The 17,662-nt window shown below is 38.3% G+C and overlaps 1 long non-coding RNA gene across 2 annotated transcripts in view; it reads left to right on the top strand.

Moving 5' to 3' along the window:
- LOC138114799 (uncharacterized) overlaps positions 1-17,662 on the top strand; it is a 48,436-nt gene that overhangs the window by 24,839 nt on the left and 5,935 nt on the right. Inside the window, exons 2-5 of one of the 2 annotated variants that reach the window (XR_011152814.1) lie at positions 10,330-10,445; positions 12,310-12,524; positions 13,557-13,727; positions 16,970-17,049. This is a non-coding gene — a long non-coding RNA (uncharacterized lncRNA). The remainder of the gene's footprint in view (positions 1-10,329; positions 10,446-12,309; positions 12,525-13,556; positions 13,728-16,969; positions 17,050-17,662) is intronic. The other variant, XR_011152816.1, reaches the window with a different exon arrangement.

The raw sequence follows: 17,662 nt of genomic DNA, 5'->3' as shown, positions 1-17,662 counted from the left end.
CTGTCTCTGACTAGAAGGCTGTAGACTAGTACACCAGTTTTCTGTTTCAGTCGCAGATTAAATGTATTTTGTAGCATAGATTATTTCTGGAAAAACAATCTGGGGAGAAATCTACTGTTACCCAATGTACCTATTAAAGTTCATTACTTTTTCAAAAGCAACTATGACCTCTTGATATGTGTGTATTAGGAAAGTTAAACTGAAACTTAATCCATTGGAATTAAATGTGGATTGCTTAAATGACATCAGTTCCTTCTCCCAGCCCTCATTCAAAATTAAAGTGGCTTTTGTTTAGGTTAAAAATGGAAGTAAATTAAAATGCATTTGGTTTACATTGAATTAATTCTAAAGGAGAGCTTCCACATAGCAGTTTAGCATTACTAACTTTGAAAATTCTGCCAAAAAAATAAAAACTTGATAAAATGAAAAGAATTTGACTCATGCTACTTCATGATTTGATAAAGCACGTGTGTACTCGTAGTTTTCTGCTACAAAAATAAAACAAGCAAGCTTGAAGCATGTTCAAGCTTCACTTAGCTCAAAAAGTTGGCTTTTTTTCAGAAAGCATCTGATTTCTCTTGCTGATGATCTAAACAGAAGATAAATTTGACAGTCATCTTCGCAGATAAAACGGGAGAGGTGATGCTATGAAAAAGAATTATGGCAGCATCTGGTGCTGCAAAAATTACTAGTGAACTGAGAGCCAATCATGTCCTGAACTCCCAATTGCCACAGTAAATGTGGCATCCAACGTAGGCATGTGGAGAGCTGCTTTGGAGGAGGGAAATAATCTGCATGATAACATGGAAAATGGGTATATTGCATTGGTAGATGTTATTTGTGTGCTTTCTTATCAATATATTTTCTTGATATCAAAGAAACCCTTCTCTGGATGGGAGTGAATCCCATCTCGGTGGCAGTGGTTGTGTGGTGCCTGCAGCACAGAATGGTGCTCATTCACATGCAAGGGCTGGAAGCAGCACAGCCCCATCCCTGGCATTATATCAGCGTGTGTCCTGCAGCTCAGTATCAGAGTAATAGCGAGCTGTGGGGGACAAGCATTTGTGCTCTTGTGGCCAGAGTGTATATACACCCTGCTTATAGCTAAATGGAGGCAGAAACAATAAACAAATATTTTTAACAAGCTATGATTATCCAAATGCTGTCTGATCTGAAAAGAACAGACTGTACAGTTGCAAATTGGGATGCATTTGCCTTATAACAGAGACACAAAAAAGCAGTGAGAAAAGCCAGTTTAGAAACTTTTGCTAGATGTTGTCAGAAGTGTTACCTGAAGAAGATGATACAGGGAAATATTTTTTTCTTGCCACATGAGGTTAGCCAAAGTCCAGCTGGGCCAATAACCTCTTCCTCCAATGGTACCCTCTAAGAGAAGTTTTGGGGTTTTTTTTGGTAGGGGTCATGGAGGAAGCCAAATAAAGAGTGGAATGACTCTTCTCCCTATTCACTCTTCCAAATTCCTGTATTCTGTGGTTTTGGCAAATCCCGAGCTGAAAATAATATTTGCTTTATTTATATAATAGGCCTTGGTGAAAATCTGTTCTCTAAATTATGTGGGAATTTTTTTTGTTTGTTTTGGTTTTTTGTTGTGGTTTTTTTTTTAACTGGCCTGTGACTTTGGCACACACAACATCCTGTGGCAAGGAATTCAACAATTAAATTATGCATTGTGTGAAAAAGTACTTCCTTTTGTTTGTTTTAAACCTGCTGCCTGATAATTTAATTTGGTGCCTGCTGGTGTTTTTATGCTTAAAGAATTAGTAAGAAGCTTGAAACTTCACAGAAATCTAGTGTAAAACAAGACATTAAAGAGTATTGATATGACCTATGCATAGCTGGCATTCAAATTCACTGTCAATGACTAGGCTTGCAATAAACAGTATATTTTTATAGCATTTTATAGGAGTCTGTTGTGCTTGATTCTGTCCAATGTAATAAGGTAATATCTGTCTTCAGAGTTATTAATGTGGAGCTTTTTTATGTCCTTTTTTTTTTTTAAATTTAGGATACATTGGCTCACACATCTTCAGCACAGGTCTATGTTTCTTCAGGATGATTATAAAGCATGTATAGTATCAGGTTTCTAGCTTCTAGAAGAATACAAATGGCAAATTTAAACACAATTTATTTGAGAATTCTAAGGTTGAGGAAGTTTATTGGCATTTCTAGTGGTTATCAGATTTCAGGAACCCAGCTGATGTAGTTAGGTTTTAAACTGGTCTGGAATTTTCTGTCCTACTTTGCTTACTACTACATATGTACAGGCAGAAGAATGTTTATGGATATACTTGAGTCGAGCAGGAGATTAATTTTGAATCCTGAGCTGACCTTTGCTCTGCAAAATTTATTGACTGGAATAACACCAAGCTAGTGCCCAAGTGCAGCGTGCTCCTGTGTCATGTACAATTTGGTATAGAGGAGCAAAACCCTGAATTTATTGTTTTTCTTTAAAAAATATAGTCCTCAAGATGCACATACAGCAGGTATATTGCAAGTTATCTCTGTAATATTTTGTTTGTTTTCTTAACAAATATCTTCTTCTGATGGAAATGCATTTCATTCACAGCATTCACCCAAATATCCCAGTCAGCAGTCTCAAGCTAAGGGCTGAATGCAGAAACACACCCTGTGCAGTCTCTGGAATGGAAACACGCCTGGATTGAGCATGTGTTCTCCAGGCTTCAGCCTTGGATGCTTTGCACTCCTGAGACCAGACAAGTTCTTGTATATTTGCCTCTGTATGTGTGGGTTTGCTGAGTGCACCACTGGATGCAGCTGAGCTTGACTTGAACAGGTTATGACACATCAGCCAATGTAATAGTTTGGTTAATTAGTGAAAGCAGCTTAATGAAGGGTAGTTCCTGAATATAAACTGGAGCTGCATAGCCAAAGGTAGCCAGCTGAAGAAAGAGCTGCACTCAAAAGGCTCACAGTGAGTTTCCATTTAGGATTGCATGCAGTGCTAATATGATTTCAGTTCCAAGAACTAAGAGATATATATACATACAATTTCCTTAACTTTAATTTGTCAGGGCAGCCCTGCCCACAGTATTTAGACACACAAATATGTGCTTGTGGAAATCAACTAACAAAGCACAGGCTCTGGCTTAAGAATACTGCTTCTAATGTTACTTTGTCATAAATTTACAGCTGTAAAGCAGGAATTGCTCGCCAGTTGTGGATATGATAAATAGAGGTTATTATTACTCAGCTAGCTAAATATTTTGGTAGAACACAGTAACAACGGACAAGGTTTGTCAGCAGCCTTCCTGAGATGCACAGCCTTTCCCATGATGGTTCCGTTGTGCAAAAAGCAGTACTGAAAATGCAGCTGAGAAGACCTGTAGTTTGTCCTTGGATTGTATTCCTGCCTGCTTATCAGAAACAGAGCAGTGGCTTGGCAGGCAGAGCTCATGGTAGTAACACATTATTGAGCCTAGAATTTGGTGTTCATAAAACGTGAGACGCACGTTCCCTACCATGATAGAGCCTGTGAAGGGCTTAGGTTTTTTTTCCTCCTCCACTTCTGTGAGGAAATGTAAGTGATGGTGTTGGAGTAGAACTGTTGTGAAGTGCTGAGCTGGAAATCATATCAGTGGCTTATGGCTAGCACAGCAGGCTTGTCTTCAGGGAAGCATGGAGCAATGTTTCCTTGCCTGCAGCCAGATGGTGTTGATATGTACACCTTTGCCAAAGAACTGGAGAGCTTGTAAAAGGAAGTGCAGGAAGGTTCAAGGGGAGGAAGATCAAAGAAATAAATAATAATGAGCAAAAGGCCTGCTGGTTCCCTATAAGCAGGGTGGAAATAAGAGGAATTGTTATTTTAGTGGCATTGATTGCCCAGATAGGAAGTGTTTTGCTGCCACAGTGCTTAACCCTGGGCTGGCTGGAGCTTTCTCATAGAACTGTAATGGAGAAGTTGTTTCATGATCTTGGGGTTGTTGTAGACTAACTACTGTTGCTAACTGTAAATTTGGATTAACATTGAACTTGGAAGGAGATTTGTATTTTTCTAGACATATTTATTTCTTTACTCAAGATTAGGGAATAGGTTATTTCAGGGTGGCTAATGCCACAAATCATCTGTTCAACTTTGTTTTCCTAATACCAAATCATTTCTAGACTGCAGTATCTATCAGCTGTATCCAGAAAGGTAGTAAAGAAATACACAGTTGTTTCAGCCACAGTAAAACAAGTATTTTTGATTTAGAATTGCAAGATTTCCTTTATAAATATGGAAGTAGTTTTGGGTGAGGGTAATTTATTTTATTCAAACGATTTCAACTTCTGGCATAAAAATTACTGATAGAATTGATGCAGGAAAAAACTTATTACAGGGATAAGGATGATGATAACTTCAACATATTTAAAGATGTTGCTGGAAGCATGAAGGGAAACCTTCAGTCACTCGTAGCACTGAAATTATTCCATTAGAATAGTAAGAAAATTACACATATAAACATTAAAAGAACCCATATATAACAGAGAATAAAATTTGGCACGTAAGTTTGTATTGATTACAGTGCTCAGAAAAATCCTCTTGTGGGAAGTGCACTAACATCTTGGGGATAGGATCAGATTTGCAATGTGCATTCCCAAGGTTCCATGTTGATGGAAGGCCAGTGCAGGACTAACTGACAGCAACCACTCTTCCGCGAGTCCCAGTATGACCTGGATAATGCCTGTGGAGTATTCAGCAGACATAAACTCTTATGTGAGAGGTATATTTGCAACTGAAAGGAGTTCTTAGAAAAGTGGTAATCCTGGAGCATGAGCAGCTTTTTGTAATAATTTCTGAGGTCTTTTCAACATTTCATTCTTCACGGAAAATGCCTGCAGAGTTAAATAGAATATCATAACCAGTCTCTGAGATTTCTGAGTCATCTTAGGGAATTGTGGCCTCAATTCCAATAACAGGAGCTCTGTTATCAACGTTTATGGGCCTGTATGCCTTCTATGGAATAGTTCCTAAATTTAATAATACTAGAATAAAATGAAATAAAACATTCTCAATTGAATTCTTCTATTTTGGAGGGTAATTTTTATAGATTCCTATTAAATTCTAGGCAACATTTCAATGATGGAGTTTTATCTTGTCTTTCGACGGAATTAGACATAAAAGATCTCAGGGGGTGTCTGTGATGAGTAATGCTTGCTCTCTCCTAGTTCCAGAAGAAGGAGGAGTGTAGCAGAAAGGCACGTAACTACCTTGGTGCAGAGCCACGCTGCTGCCGCCGCCACAGTGCTCCTGGCAGGAGAGCTAATGGGTCTTCTTTGGTGCTGTGCTGTGATAATCCAGCTCACACAGAACTAGGTGTGGTGGTTTAAGATGTCATCAGATTATGCAAGATAAAAATGCTCTGAGATCTTACCAGCAGCTCTTTTTATGGAATCCTACCTGAAAGAAAGAGGGATGCTGTAGTAAGAATGCCAGTGCCAGGTACTGTTGCTTTAATAGGATTACTACTGAATCACCAGCCTGTTTAATGAGACCTATAAAAGTTATTTAGCAAGGTGTGGATTGGGGCTTGGGGGAGGAATATCAAGAGCGCAGCATGTCTGGAAAAGTGTCTATAAAAATCCATCTATAAAAGTCTCTTACTATGTGGTCTAATTAAGGTCTGGATACAGCACATACATTACTCTACAAAACAAACAGGTTGGTTTCTGTTTGACGACCTTTATTTTTATAACCTGATTACAAACTGAAAGAGTTTGTTAATTTAGCCTTAGTTTGGGTATACAGCAGAAAGCAGGGCTTGTCACTGGTTTGGATCAACCCTACTCAAGGCATTCTTTGGAAATAAACACAACTGAATCAAGTTGTATCAAATAACTGCTTTTTCAAATAGTTCATTTGCTTTTTCTTGTTGGTGTAAGGTTAGATTATAAACATATCAATGGTATCCAGTTGTTGCCTGCTGCCTGAGGAAAGCTAGCATACGCCCATGTCCGGAAGAGGGAAAATAATTTCTAAAATGTGGAAAACTGAGCAGTAGAATCTTGGTGAAACTATAACAAGAATATTTTGAGTTGCAACTGCATTGAAGAGAAGTGTGGGATGGCCCAGCTGAGAATGGGAGAATGGTGACCACACATTAGTGCTGTTCAATGAACACTTGAGCGTGAACTTGCCACAATTATTGTGTTTGTGCTCAGTTCCAGCAGGGCAAACATAAACTAACCCTGAAGTCATTCTACTGACGCCACTTACAAACAGAGCCTTTACTATATATCATGAAATTATTCAAAACTTTTGACATGGTTTGTTTTTCTTTTTAAGGTCTTGCTGTCACTAGCTTATTTCTTAAGGATGGCCATAAGAAAAATTTGGTTTTTTATAATGAGGGTGGTCAAACCTGGGACAGAGCCTTGTCAGACTGTTCAACCACCATGCTTGGAGCTGTTCTTAACTCACCTGCACTAAGTCCTGAGCAATCTAACACTGAAGTTAGTTCTGCTTTGAGGAAGATGTTGGCCTTCAGAGCCTCTTCCAACCTAAATTTTTGTATTATTTGATATTATAGGGCCAAAATACATGGCCAGCCTATGAGGCATAAGATGGCTGATAAAAATACGTAGTACAGAGCAACACTGATTTCTTCTGATACAGGTGGTGGCTGCAGTCAGTTCAGCCAATTCCAAATAGAAGAGGCAGTCTCTGGAGCTATTTTGGTGTTGCAGTGCTTGTTCAGTAAGCTTTAAGGGTCTTAAGGCGACACTGGCTACCCTGGCTCACCTTGGCTTCCCAAATGAATAACCAGCTCCATGAATTGAAGGTGAATTCTCTGGTTACGTCTAGTGCACAAAATGTGAATAGCATCTCAAACACTATGAAATGTCAATATAAGTAAGATGGTATTGCAGAAATTCATTTGAAGTCAAGCAAGTCTAAATCTAACACAACTGATTTGTTTATGTTCTCCAGCACAGGGAAACAGGTTATACTCAGATGTTCTCTAGGCTTGTTTTAGTGTGTTCTCAGCTTTATCTCCTATATTCATCTCCTCTGCTGCACTGCTTTCATCTGCTAATGAAAAGTCTAAAATACACATCTCACTGAGCTACCAGATGTCTCAGTAGCTTCTCAGAAAGAATGAGAAATTCATTGTGCAGGTAGGAAATACTACTTCTGCTTCATGGAATAGGGAAATAAAATTGTAACTAAATCTGTCTGTGACAGGCTTCAGAAATAGTGGGAATCAGCAGGTGGTGGGTTACTGGGTGAGAACAAATCTATGGCCTAGGAAATAATAATCCTGGTAGGATACAGTAGGATTATTGAAAATGACAAGATACAAGGTTCTGCTGGATATTTTTTCATTATGGTGAATGCTGGCTCTGGTTAAAAAGATTGTCTATCTGGCTCTAGATCAAAAACCCGGCCTTTGCTTGTTGCAAACTCGTAAAATTCAACAAGGAAGAAGAAAAGTCAAGAAAAATATATCTGGGTTTTTTTTCCTGTTTGCCTGTCTTTCCCCATTCTTCCAGCTTCCCACACAAGTGTAATGGTTTGCAGAGGTGTGTTCTTTAGAGCACAAGAGCTGTTCTACACCAGTCAGGTTTCTAAATCCAAGTAAGTGAAAGTTCTATCAGTCTTTTCCAGCAGTTGCCTTTTCACTTTTTTCCAGCTATTTCTCCAGCACTAGGAGAATGTTTCTAAAAGTGAACTAATGCTATTGCCACATGGTGTCCTGAATGCCTGGGAGGGCAGTACAAGTTAGATTCTGACTGATGTTAGCGCTGGCATTTGGGATTGTTAAGGACGAATTTAATGGAGCTATGCTGATTTATATGTGCTAAGTGCAAGGTCTTTCATATGTCTAGTTTCTACTGTTTTACCACTACTTTTTATTTTATTGCTGACCAGCAGCCAAGACGATTTCCTTTTATCTTTTTCTGAGAGCAGTGTCATGGGTAGTGGGACAGGGATGGACATCCCGTGATGGACAGAGCCCTGAGGCCGTGCCGGGAGCACAGTTCCCAGTCAAGGTGTACCCAGGAGCAGTGGGCTCTTGGGGCATTGTCCCCAGCCCTTGGGCAGAGCAGGAGCAGCAGCTCTGTGGCCCTGTGCTCTGGGTCATGAGGAGAGGCTGCAGCTCTCACCTCAGACTGTGTTTCGCCCTGGATGCTGTGGGAGGCTTCCCAGTCTGGTGATCCTGTTCTCTCTCACCTTGGTTTAAACCTGTCTTAATTCCCTTCTCTCCCACAAAGCCTGCCTCTGCCACAGAGAGAAGTGTCTTAAGAATGGGGCATTTGCAGTCCTATTTTCTCGTTATTTTTCCAGCCTTCTGTTTAACCCTCCTTGCCAAAAGCACTCTTTGGTGACTGGCAAACTAACTGGCCGGAGGAGGTGTCATCAAAAATTCATCTCAGATAATTAGACATTGAGCTATCATTATCCTTGAGGTTCAATTCATTTTTGTTTTCATTAGCTCTGTGGTTCCCTGTGGAAGATATTTCTGATAATTTCCAAACACAGAGGGGGTCATGAGTGCTGGCATTCTTGCATGTCCTTGCTTACTTAGCAGGAGTTGGGGCAAAGAGCTGTGTTAGTCAGGCTGCATATTCATGATTTGATCTGTTTTATGTCCTATGTAAGAAGCGGAGGTTTCACTAGGCTTTGATAGAGAGCTGACAAATTCAATGCCACATAGTTTGTGAAGGAGCATTTCTGTTTTTTCAGCATTTTCAAATAAATGTCATTTCAGACAGCTGTTGCTAGTGTTCAGAAATCCCATTTGCATTTTCTGTCATTCTAATTACATAGTAATTAATTTTTGATACAATGGCAAATTAATATTAGAATGAGGTCCTTCACATTTTATTGCTTTATGTGAAGCAGCACTCCTTTGGTTATGAGTCCTCACATATGAAAGGAATATAACAAGATTTCTGCCAGCAGAGCCTTAGCACTTTTAAACTTTTTAATGCAACACTGAAATTTGAAAAAAAAGTAAGGCATAATATGTCTTTGGTATAAAAAAAATTAATTTCTTTTTAAGCTGCTGTTCTATATTTTGCAATAGTAAATAATTCTGAGTATTAGAGCCAGTAGAACAAGGAATTTGTGTGGTGTTGTTTTTTTTAATCCTGATATTTGGGGATTTTTTTCATTGCTATGAATAATCAGAAACACAAAATATTTCCCCAAAATGCACACCTAAAATTTTTCTTGAATCAACTGAAATAGTCATGGGAAAGTAATTTTGAAAGGGAAGTTGTAATTACTTGGTATGATTGAAAGGAAATTAATCAAGGATTAATATGCTCTTACAGAAAATAGAGAAGCTGATAAAAAATAAGTATCTTAACTGAAGGAGTTTTCATTGTAAGTATTTGTCATACTTTATTATACACTTCATGTCCTAGCAGTGTAATGTTGTTGGACTGCATTTACGTATTTAAAATTTATGAATATTTGAATGTATTTAAAATGTATTCACATTTTCTGAACACCTGCACCCTCAGCCTTTTCCAGAAAATTATATCACCTGTCTTTAGAAACTTAAAGTAAGCAGTCAGCAGTAATGATTAGCCCTGATGCCATTGATTAAAATGTTTTGTGGATTTTCTCTCTGGCTGTTGATTGCCTCCTGCTAAGAGAGGAGCCGTGGTGCTGCTCATACCTTAGAGATGTGGAAATTTCTGGTAGAGAGCAGTTTATTTACAGTTTGTCTGTACTCTATATGTGCCTCTTGTAAATTCCACGTTGCATTCAGAATGTGGTGGGACACAAGCAGGTTGTGATCAGGTTTCACCCGGTGCCTGTCAAGAGCAGCTCTCGGTTTGCATTCACCAGGAAGGCTGGGTGAGTGCTGCTAACAAAGCCTGGCTTGGAGCAGAGTTAAGTAAACAAGACCCTGCAATAACTCCAGAGTTCCTGTTTGGTTTTAATCAAATCTGGTTTAGTTTCTTGAGTAGAGATGTAGTTTTCTCAAAGGTTTTGGTGAACAGAGAGCTGGTAGGAAAGACAGGTGGGGCCACTAAAAACAAGCTCAGCTCCATGTTACACATCTCAGGTTCATTCTACCTCATCTCCGTTGAGTTTAGGGCTGGATTCCTGCTGGCACACTCCTTGCCTTTGGCTGCCATAGAGCTCTGCTGATGGGCACCAGCTGCAAACAAGGCTGAGGAAATGGGATCTTTCTAAAGCTGTCTTTATTAAAATTACTTATCTTTCTGTTGTCTCTGGCTTTTACTTCTGAGTTATGAGAAACAAAACCACACACTGTGTAGGCATGTAGATTTCCCAGAGGTTTTATTTAATATTTTTCAAGGATATGCCTTTTTTTTTCTTTTTTTAAGATAAATCTTCTAGACTCTCTTCTCTGTGATGAGCTTCTTTATCATATTACCCTGGGAAAAAAGTATGTTCTTCTGTATGCTTAAACTGGATGGAAAACAGAGTGACCCTTTTACTGGTGAGTTGAACCTAGTCAAAATTTAATTTTAGTATATTAGCTAGTAGATTGACAATTTAAGATGCCAAGTTCTTTCATCAGGATTATCATTAGTTGGCTGGCAAATATATACAATGTGAAAAGGTTTTGAGGAATAACATAGTGAACTACTGTGAGCCGGTATTTTCATTCTTATTTTAAAACCAGGTTGAAATTATTAAAAATAAAAAATCACCAAATAAGCAACATCTCTATTTTAAAAATGTGGTATCTTTGTATCGTGAGAGCAAAGCAGCCTTTAGAGTGAAGCAATATTGAAGAATTCATGGGCATGTTCAGTGTTAAATAACATGGTGAAAGGACATGGAGACCTTCATCTTTCTTTGATAAAGTAAAGTATTTTTGAAATGAACATCTTATCAGATCAGAAAAGCTGGTAATATTGGCAGATCAGCACAACTCAGATATGTCAATCTGACATTTGATCATAAGTAATGTACTTTTGGTAAGAGAGAAAGTCAAAGTGAAGGACATCACAACTTTCATAAGCAGTGCTCCAAACTCAGAAAGATAGTTTTAAAAACATTTTCTCTTTCCATTTCAAGTACCAATTCTACTCTTAGATCCTCACAAAATGAATTCTGTACTTGCCTCAATCTCATTCCTGGATCCAGACATTTGACTGTGTATCTGTTAGCTCAGGAATATACGGCATAAGGGAAGTTTGAGAGATTTTTTCCAAGACATTGCTGTAAAGAGTTTTGTATCTAAGTTATTGAGTTGACTGTAAAACTTGTCCTAATTCATTATCTTGATAACCTGTGATTTAATTCCTTTCAAGAAACGCTCATTTTGAGTGTCTCGTCATCACTAGTTAAATTTTCATATCTGATATCAACACATGTTGATTGATAAATGAGAAAGCCTCTTCCCAGATATTAATTTCATCATTATTTTCTTGCACTGCAATCAAGTTTCCTACTCTGGTAGTCTCTTCAGCTTGTTAGACAGCTGCCCTTTAAGGGTGTTTATGTATCTCAAATATACAGCACATCATTTTTTCTGTCCCTGTTTGTGTGCTGTGGGACATGAGTCAGCTTCAGACCAAGTACCTGTATTTTGGAATAGACCAGACATAAGTTAATATATTAGGCAAAGCAGTCAGGCTCTACTAATTGTACCTAATCAGTGGCTAATTTATGGCTTTTGCCTTGCAGCACAGGTGAGGCAAAGCTTGCATTTGCCCACAGCATACACTGTAGACCTACTTTAACCTGCATCACCTGAAGGTGAATTCAGTAAAAATCCTTGTTTCATAGAGATTTCTACTGGTAAGGCAGTAATTTGTCAGGCAATGTGAACCCTTGCCCTTTAAGTAGAGGCAGTTTATATATGCTGTAATAATGGGCATTTGTAGTGGGCTCACTTATCAATATACCTTGGATACAAAGAATAGGTACAAGATTTTACAAATTATAAATTGAATGTACAGGTATCTCCAGCTCAGACCAATCTATTAGCTAATATTCTTGCTTCTATGAGAGGGACTGGATCAGCTTTTAAAACAGTTTATACACATAAATCTTGAAGTTTAGAATGGCAGTGAGATACATTCTAGAAGCCCTGTGAAATCAACTTCCCTCTGAAATTTCTGCTACTGCTTGGGAAAATGGTCTTTTTCTTGCATTTGCTTCAGGCTGAAAGCAAAAAGAACAGAAGGATGAAGTAATATAATTTTCAACTTTAGAAGGATTGTGTTCATTTTATTGTGTTTATTTTTCAGGTGTGCGGTATTGAAGTGAATGCATTGCTATACTGAACCTCTGAAAATGAGAATAATAAGCAGCAAATGAGTTTGACTTTATAAATTCTTGTGTTTCTGCAGTTACCAACCCCCACTGAGAATTTCAAAGTCAGCTACAGCATGAGTGCATCTTACAGAGCTCATCCATTTGCAAAGGGGATGTTTCCTTCAGACATTCTCAGGATCTGTAGGGCCCATACAGACATTGCCCTGGCGGCAGAGGAGATCCATCCTTGATTTCTGCTGTGCCTTGGTACCCAAAGGAAGCACAGAAACCCTCAGGACTGACTCCTAAGGTACATGCTTGAGCATTATGCTAAAATGGATTGGGATCATCTGAAAGTTGCAGGTTCTTCCCGAGATCCCTGACTATCTTGTTTTAAAAGGACTGCTAAAAAGCAGAAATTGTGGTGAAAAGAAGTACTTGTCTTTCTACCAGAATATATAATAGTTGAGATGAAGACAGTAGTGGGTGCCTGTGAAATGTTCCTAAACTCTCTTGTGTACCACCTCAAGCAGGAAAAGATATGGTGCTTGATTGAATAGAAAAACAGTCATTTGATGCTTCTGAGTCACAGGCACTACAAGATCAGTATAAAGCATGAGAAATGTCCTATCAGTTAAATTTGCTTCAGTGTCCCAGTTGCCTAAAGTATTTATATTCAAACTATAAATTTTGATTTATATCAAAATAAGATAAATGGGTATGGGATTACCTTTCTGTGACATTCAGTGATGGCAAGTTTTAAGGTAGGATGGGCTTCAAATATTTTCATTAGGACACTTTCTGAAGGTTGTTGGGAACCTTTAGCCCAGAATCTGGTGCTACTTCTCAATAGGTTGGAAGTACACACACAAAATAATGTAAACCCTGAAATTCAAGTTGTTTTTTTTTTTTTTTTTCCTCTTTCAAACTGGAATAGTCTGACTTTTGCAAGAGACCTATAATATTTCCCTGGGCCTTGCTGGACTGCCTGGCAGGAGGTAGCAAAACACAGATCATCTCTTTCAAATACTGATATTGAAACAAAAAGAGTAATTTTTCAAGGATATTTGCCACTGTCATCAGAATTTACCATATCATCACAAAAAAATATTTATTAATAGCATTCTATCCCTATCTGCTAATCCAGCCAAATAATTTAAAGTGTACCTCATTCTTGCCAGCAGTTTTTATAACATGCTAATTATTTTATATTTATACTTACCTTAGAAATTGGGTTCTTCTAAATAATGATCCCAGGGCCTTCAACTTGGTTGCCATATTTTGTTTCCCTGGCTGATATTTGGGGCTCCTGCTACTACCTTTTCCTTTCTCTGTCTTCTAGGCAGTGCCTGCTGCCTGTCTGCAATGAGCAGTTATGGCCCTCCTGTCGGCCGTATGTTCTGGAGACACAGGAAGGCAGTGCCTTTCCCCATGACCATGGTGGGAAGGGGGACTCAATCAACCATAACTGAAAAGGTGGAGATACTTCCCCCCCCCGACGTTTTCCTTAGAGGTAAGAGGTAAAGTTTGCTACCTAACTTTCTTCCTTTAAGAGAGATTAAATGGAATTAACTGGAATGAAAATTCACAGCCAGTTTGGCCCTGCCAGATAAATACTTGTATTTACTCAACCAGCAAAAGAAAGCTCCTGTAAAAAAAAACAGGTGAGTAAGCAGACTGGATAGAAACATGGTTAAGGTGTGAGAGAAGGCAAGCAGCAGATGTGACATAATATTTGGAGTCCAACTACATTGAAATCTTAGTTTAGGAAGATCAGAAGCTCGATCTAAAAGACAGAAGCTAACATTTGCTGTAACTGGGAGATTGTATCTGCAGCAGATCAAAATTACATTTATTTTGTGAATATCTAAATTGTATTTTTAGAATGACCAATATTTATTCTGGAAAAGAGGAAATGATATTCCCCTCTCTGAGAAAAGTGCTAGCTAATAGTTGCAATCTATCTTTTTTATTGAATGGGTGAGGTTCTTATACATGAAACAGATGAGCTTGTGGCCATAATTACGATACCATTGACTTAATTTTTTGGTCACAAATAAGTTAGTAAATTTAGTGTCTCACTATTACTGTTTCTGAGGACTTGTGCTTGGCCTGAGCTAGATCACACTGATCTGCCAGACTTTGCTCTGTGGCTGCAGGTTTTCAGTGGCCTGTTGGTTTTTCAGCATTCCTAAAATCTTTTTCTGCTGTTGTTCTGTTTCCTGGCATTAGATTATGTCCAAAAGATTTAGTGATCCCCTAAAATATTGTTCTCTACATGAGCATCATCTCTTCATGTATCTTCCAGTTATTTTAAGGTAAACCAAAATAGAATTTGCAAGAAATTAATTTTCTTGTTTCTATCTACATTTCTTTGGTTTAGATAGGAAGATCTCTTAAGGAACAGTTGGGGTACTTTGGTAAATAACCTGGAGGACTGGGGAGGGAGATTATTTCTAAACTCAAAGACGATATATTTTTTATGATAATGTCTGGCCTGGATATGAAATGAGTCAGAGAACTGAAATAAATAAAGAAACAGGAAACTTGAAAATAAAGGTCTCATGCAATTAGAATCATAGAATCAAAGGAACAACTTGGGTTGGAAGAGACTTTAGAGTTATTAGTGAGATTAGTGGGAGCTATTTTTACTTATCATTGCATCTCTTGAATGACTACTGGATGATGATTCTATGAAATTGCATTTGAAAAACGAAAGAATGAGTCTGAGATAGGTGTCAAATTGTTTTTAAAGACAGCACTCAAGACCTGTTCTGGGGAAAGAAGGTGGTAGTTACATTTCTTCTGTCCAGTCAGATGATAAATACAAATACTATTCTTAAAGAAGGCCAGAGTCATTCCTATTCAGCAGAATACTTATATGCTCCATTTTGTATCTTCCCTCAGCCGACAATTTGCTATGGCATATAATTTACATGGGATATTTAAGAGTAGTGCTGTTTCCATTCTTCCCAGAGAACATTAATCCTGACTATTTTAAAGGACTCTTGAAACAAAAACAGAGCTCAGAGATATCCAGACCATGGGCAGCTCAGAAATCCCATCTCCTCTGATCTACTCTGCAAAATGCAGAGCTGGTCCTGCAAGGAGCTCTTGCAGATCCCAGCTAGAAGTGAAGCTTCTCAGCACCCAGGAGGATGCCAGGATCTCTGTTTTTGCAGTCCCCAGCTTACAGCACACAAAGGTGTAAACAGCCTCAGTGCTTTGCAAGGACCCCTTCTGTTGTTTGCAGTACAGCAGAACTGTTTCTTTTGAATGGATGCAAGTATTGCACTTGGACTTGGAAGTCTTAACTCGCTGCTCCTTTGGATATCAGGTAATTGTGGGGAGAAAACACGTCCTGCAGAGCAAGCAAACACAAGAGAGGGATAGTTCAGTGTAATCCTTTGGCCTACAAGCATGATAGTGCTTTCAATTGAAATGATCAAATATATTCTGTGTGGTGAGGATTTTTTTTTTTCATCTGATTAAAAGCTAATGAGGAATACAAATACCAAATAAGACTTGTCACTTGAATCAGTAATTAATAATCACAGACTGAGCTGTCTTTAAAAAGCTAGTTCTAAATAAACTGAGTTGATATGATGCTAGCCTTAAAAATCAGCCAGGTTGGAAATGGATACTAAGAGTGCTTTCAAAAAGCCTACTGCAGGAGTAACTGTAAGACAGAGCTAGGCGGATGCACTAATATTTGAGCTGTCAGATTTGCTGTTCAATTTACATGTCAAGTGTCAATCTGATGGGCTATCTTGATAAATCCCTACAAACTATTCTCCTACTTAGTGCAGAAACTTTCTTGTTTGACAGTTCAGATTTAGAGACTTCTAGCGAGGCTCTTTTTCCTTTGAAACTAAATACAAGGTAACATCTTAGGACATGAAAAAGTACTTCTTACACATACAGATGGACTCTGGAAGTCAACAGATGAGTTGTGATATATGATAATACCTCACCAGCTGGGGATCTGGATCAAGAGAGGAAGTGCAATGGCACTGAGTGTCCTGTGTTACGAACCCCTTGCGCCTCTTAAGGAGTTTATTACCTCTTCTGCTGCAACATTGGCTTTAATAGGAGTTTTCTCCATCAGCTTCAATAATTTCACTGGGCCATAGCAAGGTAGGTGAGTGTTGGCTTTAAGACATTTTACTTAGGAAGGGATTATAATTTACCTTTTTAATCATCAACTATAAGTGTCTGAGATATTTTCTCCTTCCACTGAAGATTGTACCCAAATTATTGTACTGTTTCATGGAGTACAATTGCATCCTCATAGTGAATAAAATCCTGAGAAGTTACACATCTCTCCACTGGTTGAAGCTGCAGGTGTTTGAGCAATTTTATCCTGCCATTAGGTCATATTACCAGCAACATGAAGGACAACTCTTTCTCCTAGATCAAAAGACTGTGGCTGTACTCTGTACTTTTTTTGTCACTCTATCAGACTGTGAAATCTGAAATACTTCATCTTGCATTTAAAAAAATTTCTCTTTTTAATCATAAGTTGACATCCTTGTTAAATTTTCAGCTTCAGATAGCAACATCTCTTTCTCCTAAATATTCTGTTATGGTGGGTTAAAGAGGTAACAGAAAAAAAAGAAAAAAGCATATGTTTTAATATTTAGTATAAGTACTATGACTTTTTCTTTTAATTGATATTTTAGAATATCAAATAAATTACTAGGGTAGGTTTACTATTTTATGCAAGAAATAATATAATAAATTTCTCTTTTACAGGTCAGTATGTAGCTTTGTACATTATGCCATTTTCATCACATCTTGTAAATTTATGGTTACTTTTTTCACTTGAGTGCCAGGTAAGCTTCCTAAAGAGTTTAATTATTACTACTGAACATTATTGTTAGCAGACATTATTATCAGAATAAGGTACAGCTTATGTTCTTTTGTGGAAAGAGAAAGAGGTTTTGTTTGATAACAGTGGCAAGTTTAGTCCCCTGTTTTGTCAGAGAATTACTAATAGACTAAACCAGACAGGAAGTGAAGGGAAAGGGGTGGGGGGCTGGGGCCAGCAATAAGGAAAAGCATAGATGGAGCAAAATAGGAAGGAAAAGGTAGAGAAAATAGAAAAAATTATTTTGGCACTGAACGTGGAAATTGACTGAATGTGGAAGCCTGGCTAAACCAACCAGTTAAACTCCCTCTATCCTCCATACATGCCTCTAGCCATGAAAATGGTTCTCCTTTGTTGAAAATCCCTCATACTCCTACAATTCCTGCTTTTGAGCATGTCCATGACTGCCTTGCTCTAGCTCTGCTGTGACCTCTTGGTGATGTTCTCATGCTGATGGTAATGGATTACGTGAGGGATGATTGTGTGATCGGGATATGTGTGACAGAAAATTTATACCCACAAACAGGGACAAGTGGGATTGTGGAAGTGTTTGAACTTTAGTTTCTCCTGGACCAAGC

This window comes from Aphelocoma coerulescens, chromosome 9 (genome assembly GCF_041296385.1).
Source record: "Aphelocoma coerulescens isolate FSJ_1873_10779 chromosome 9, UR_Acoe_1.0, whole genome shotgun sequence".
Lineage (NCBI taxonomy): Eukaryota > Metazoa > Chordata > Aves > Passeriformes > Corvidae > Aphelocoma > Aphelocoma coerulescens.
This window is presented reverse-complemented; position numbering and strand designations above follow the sequence as displayed.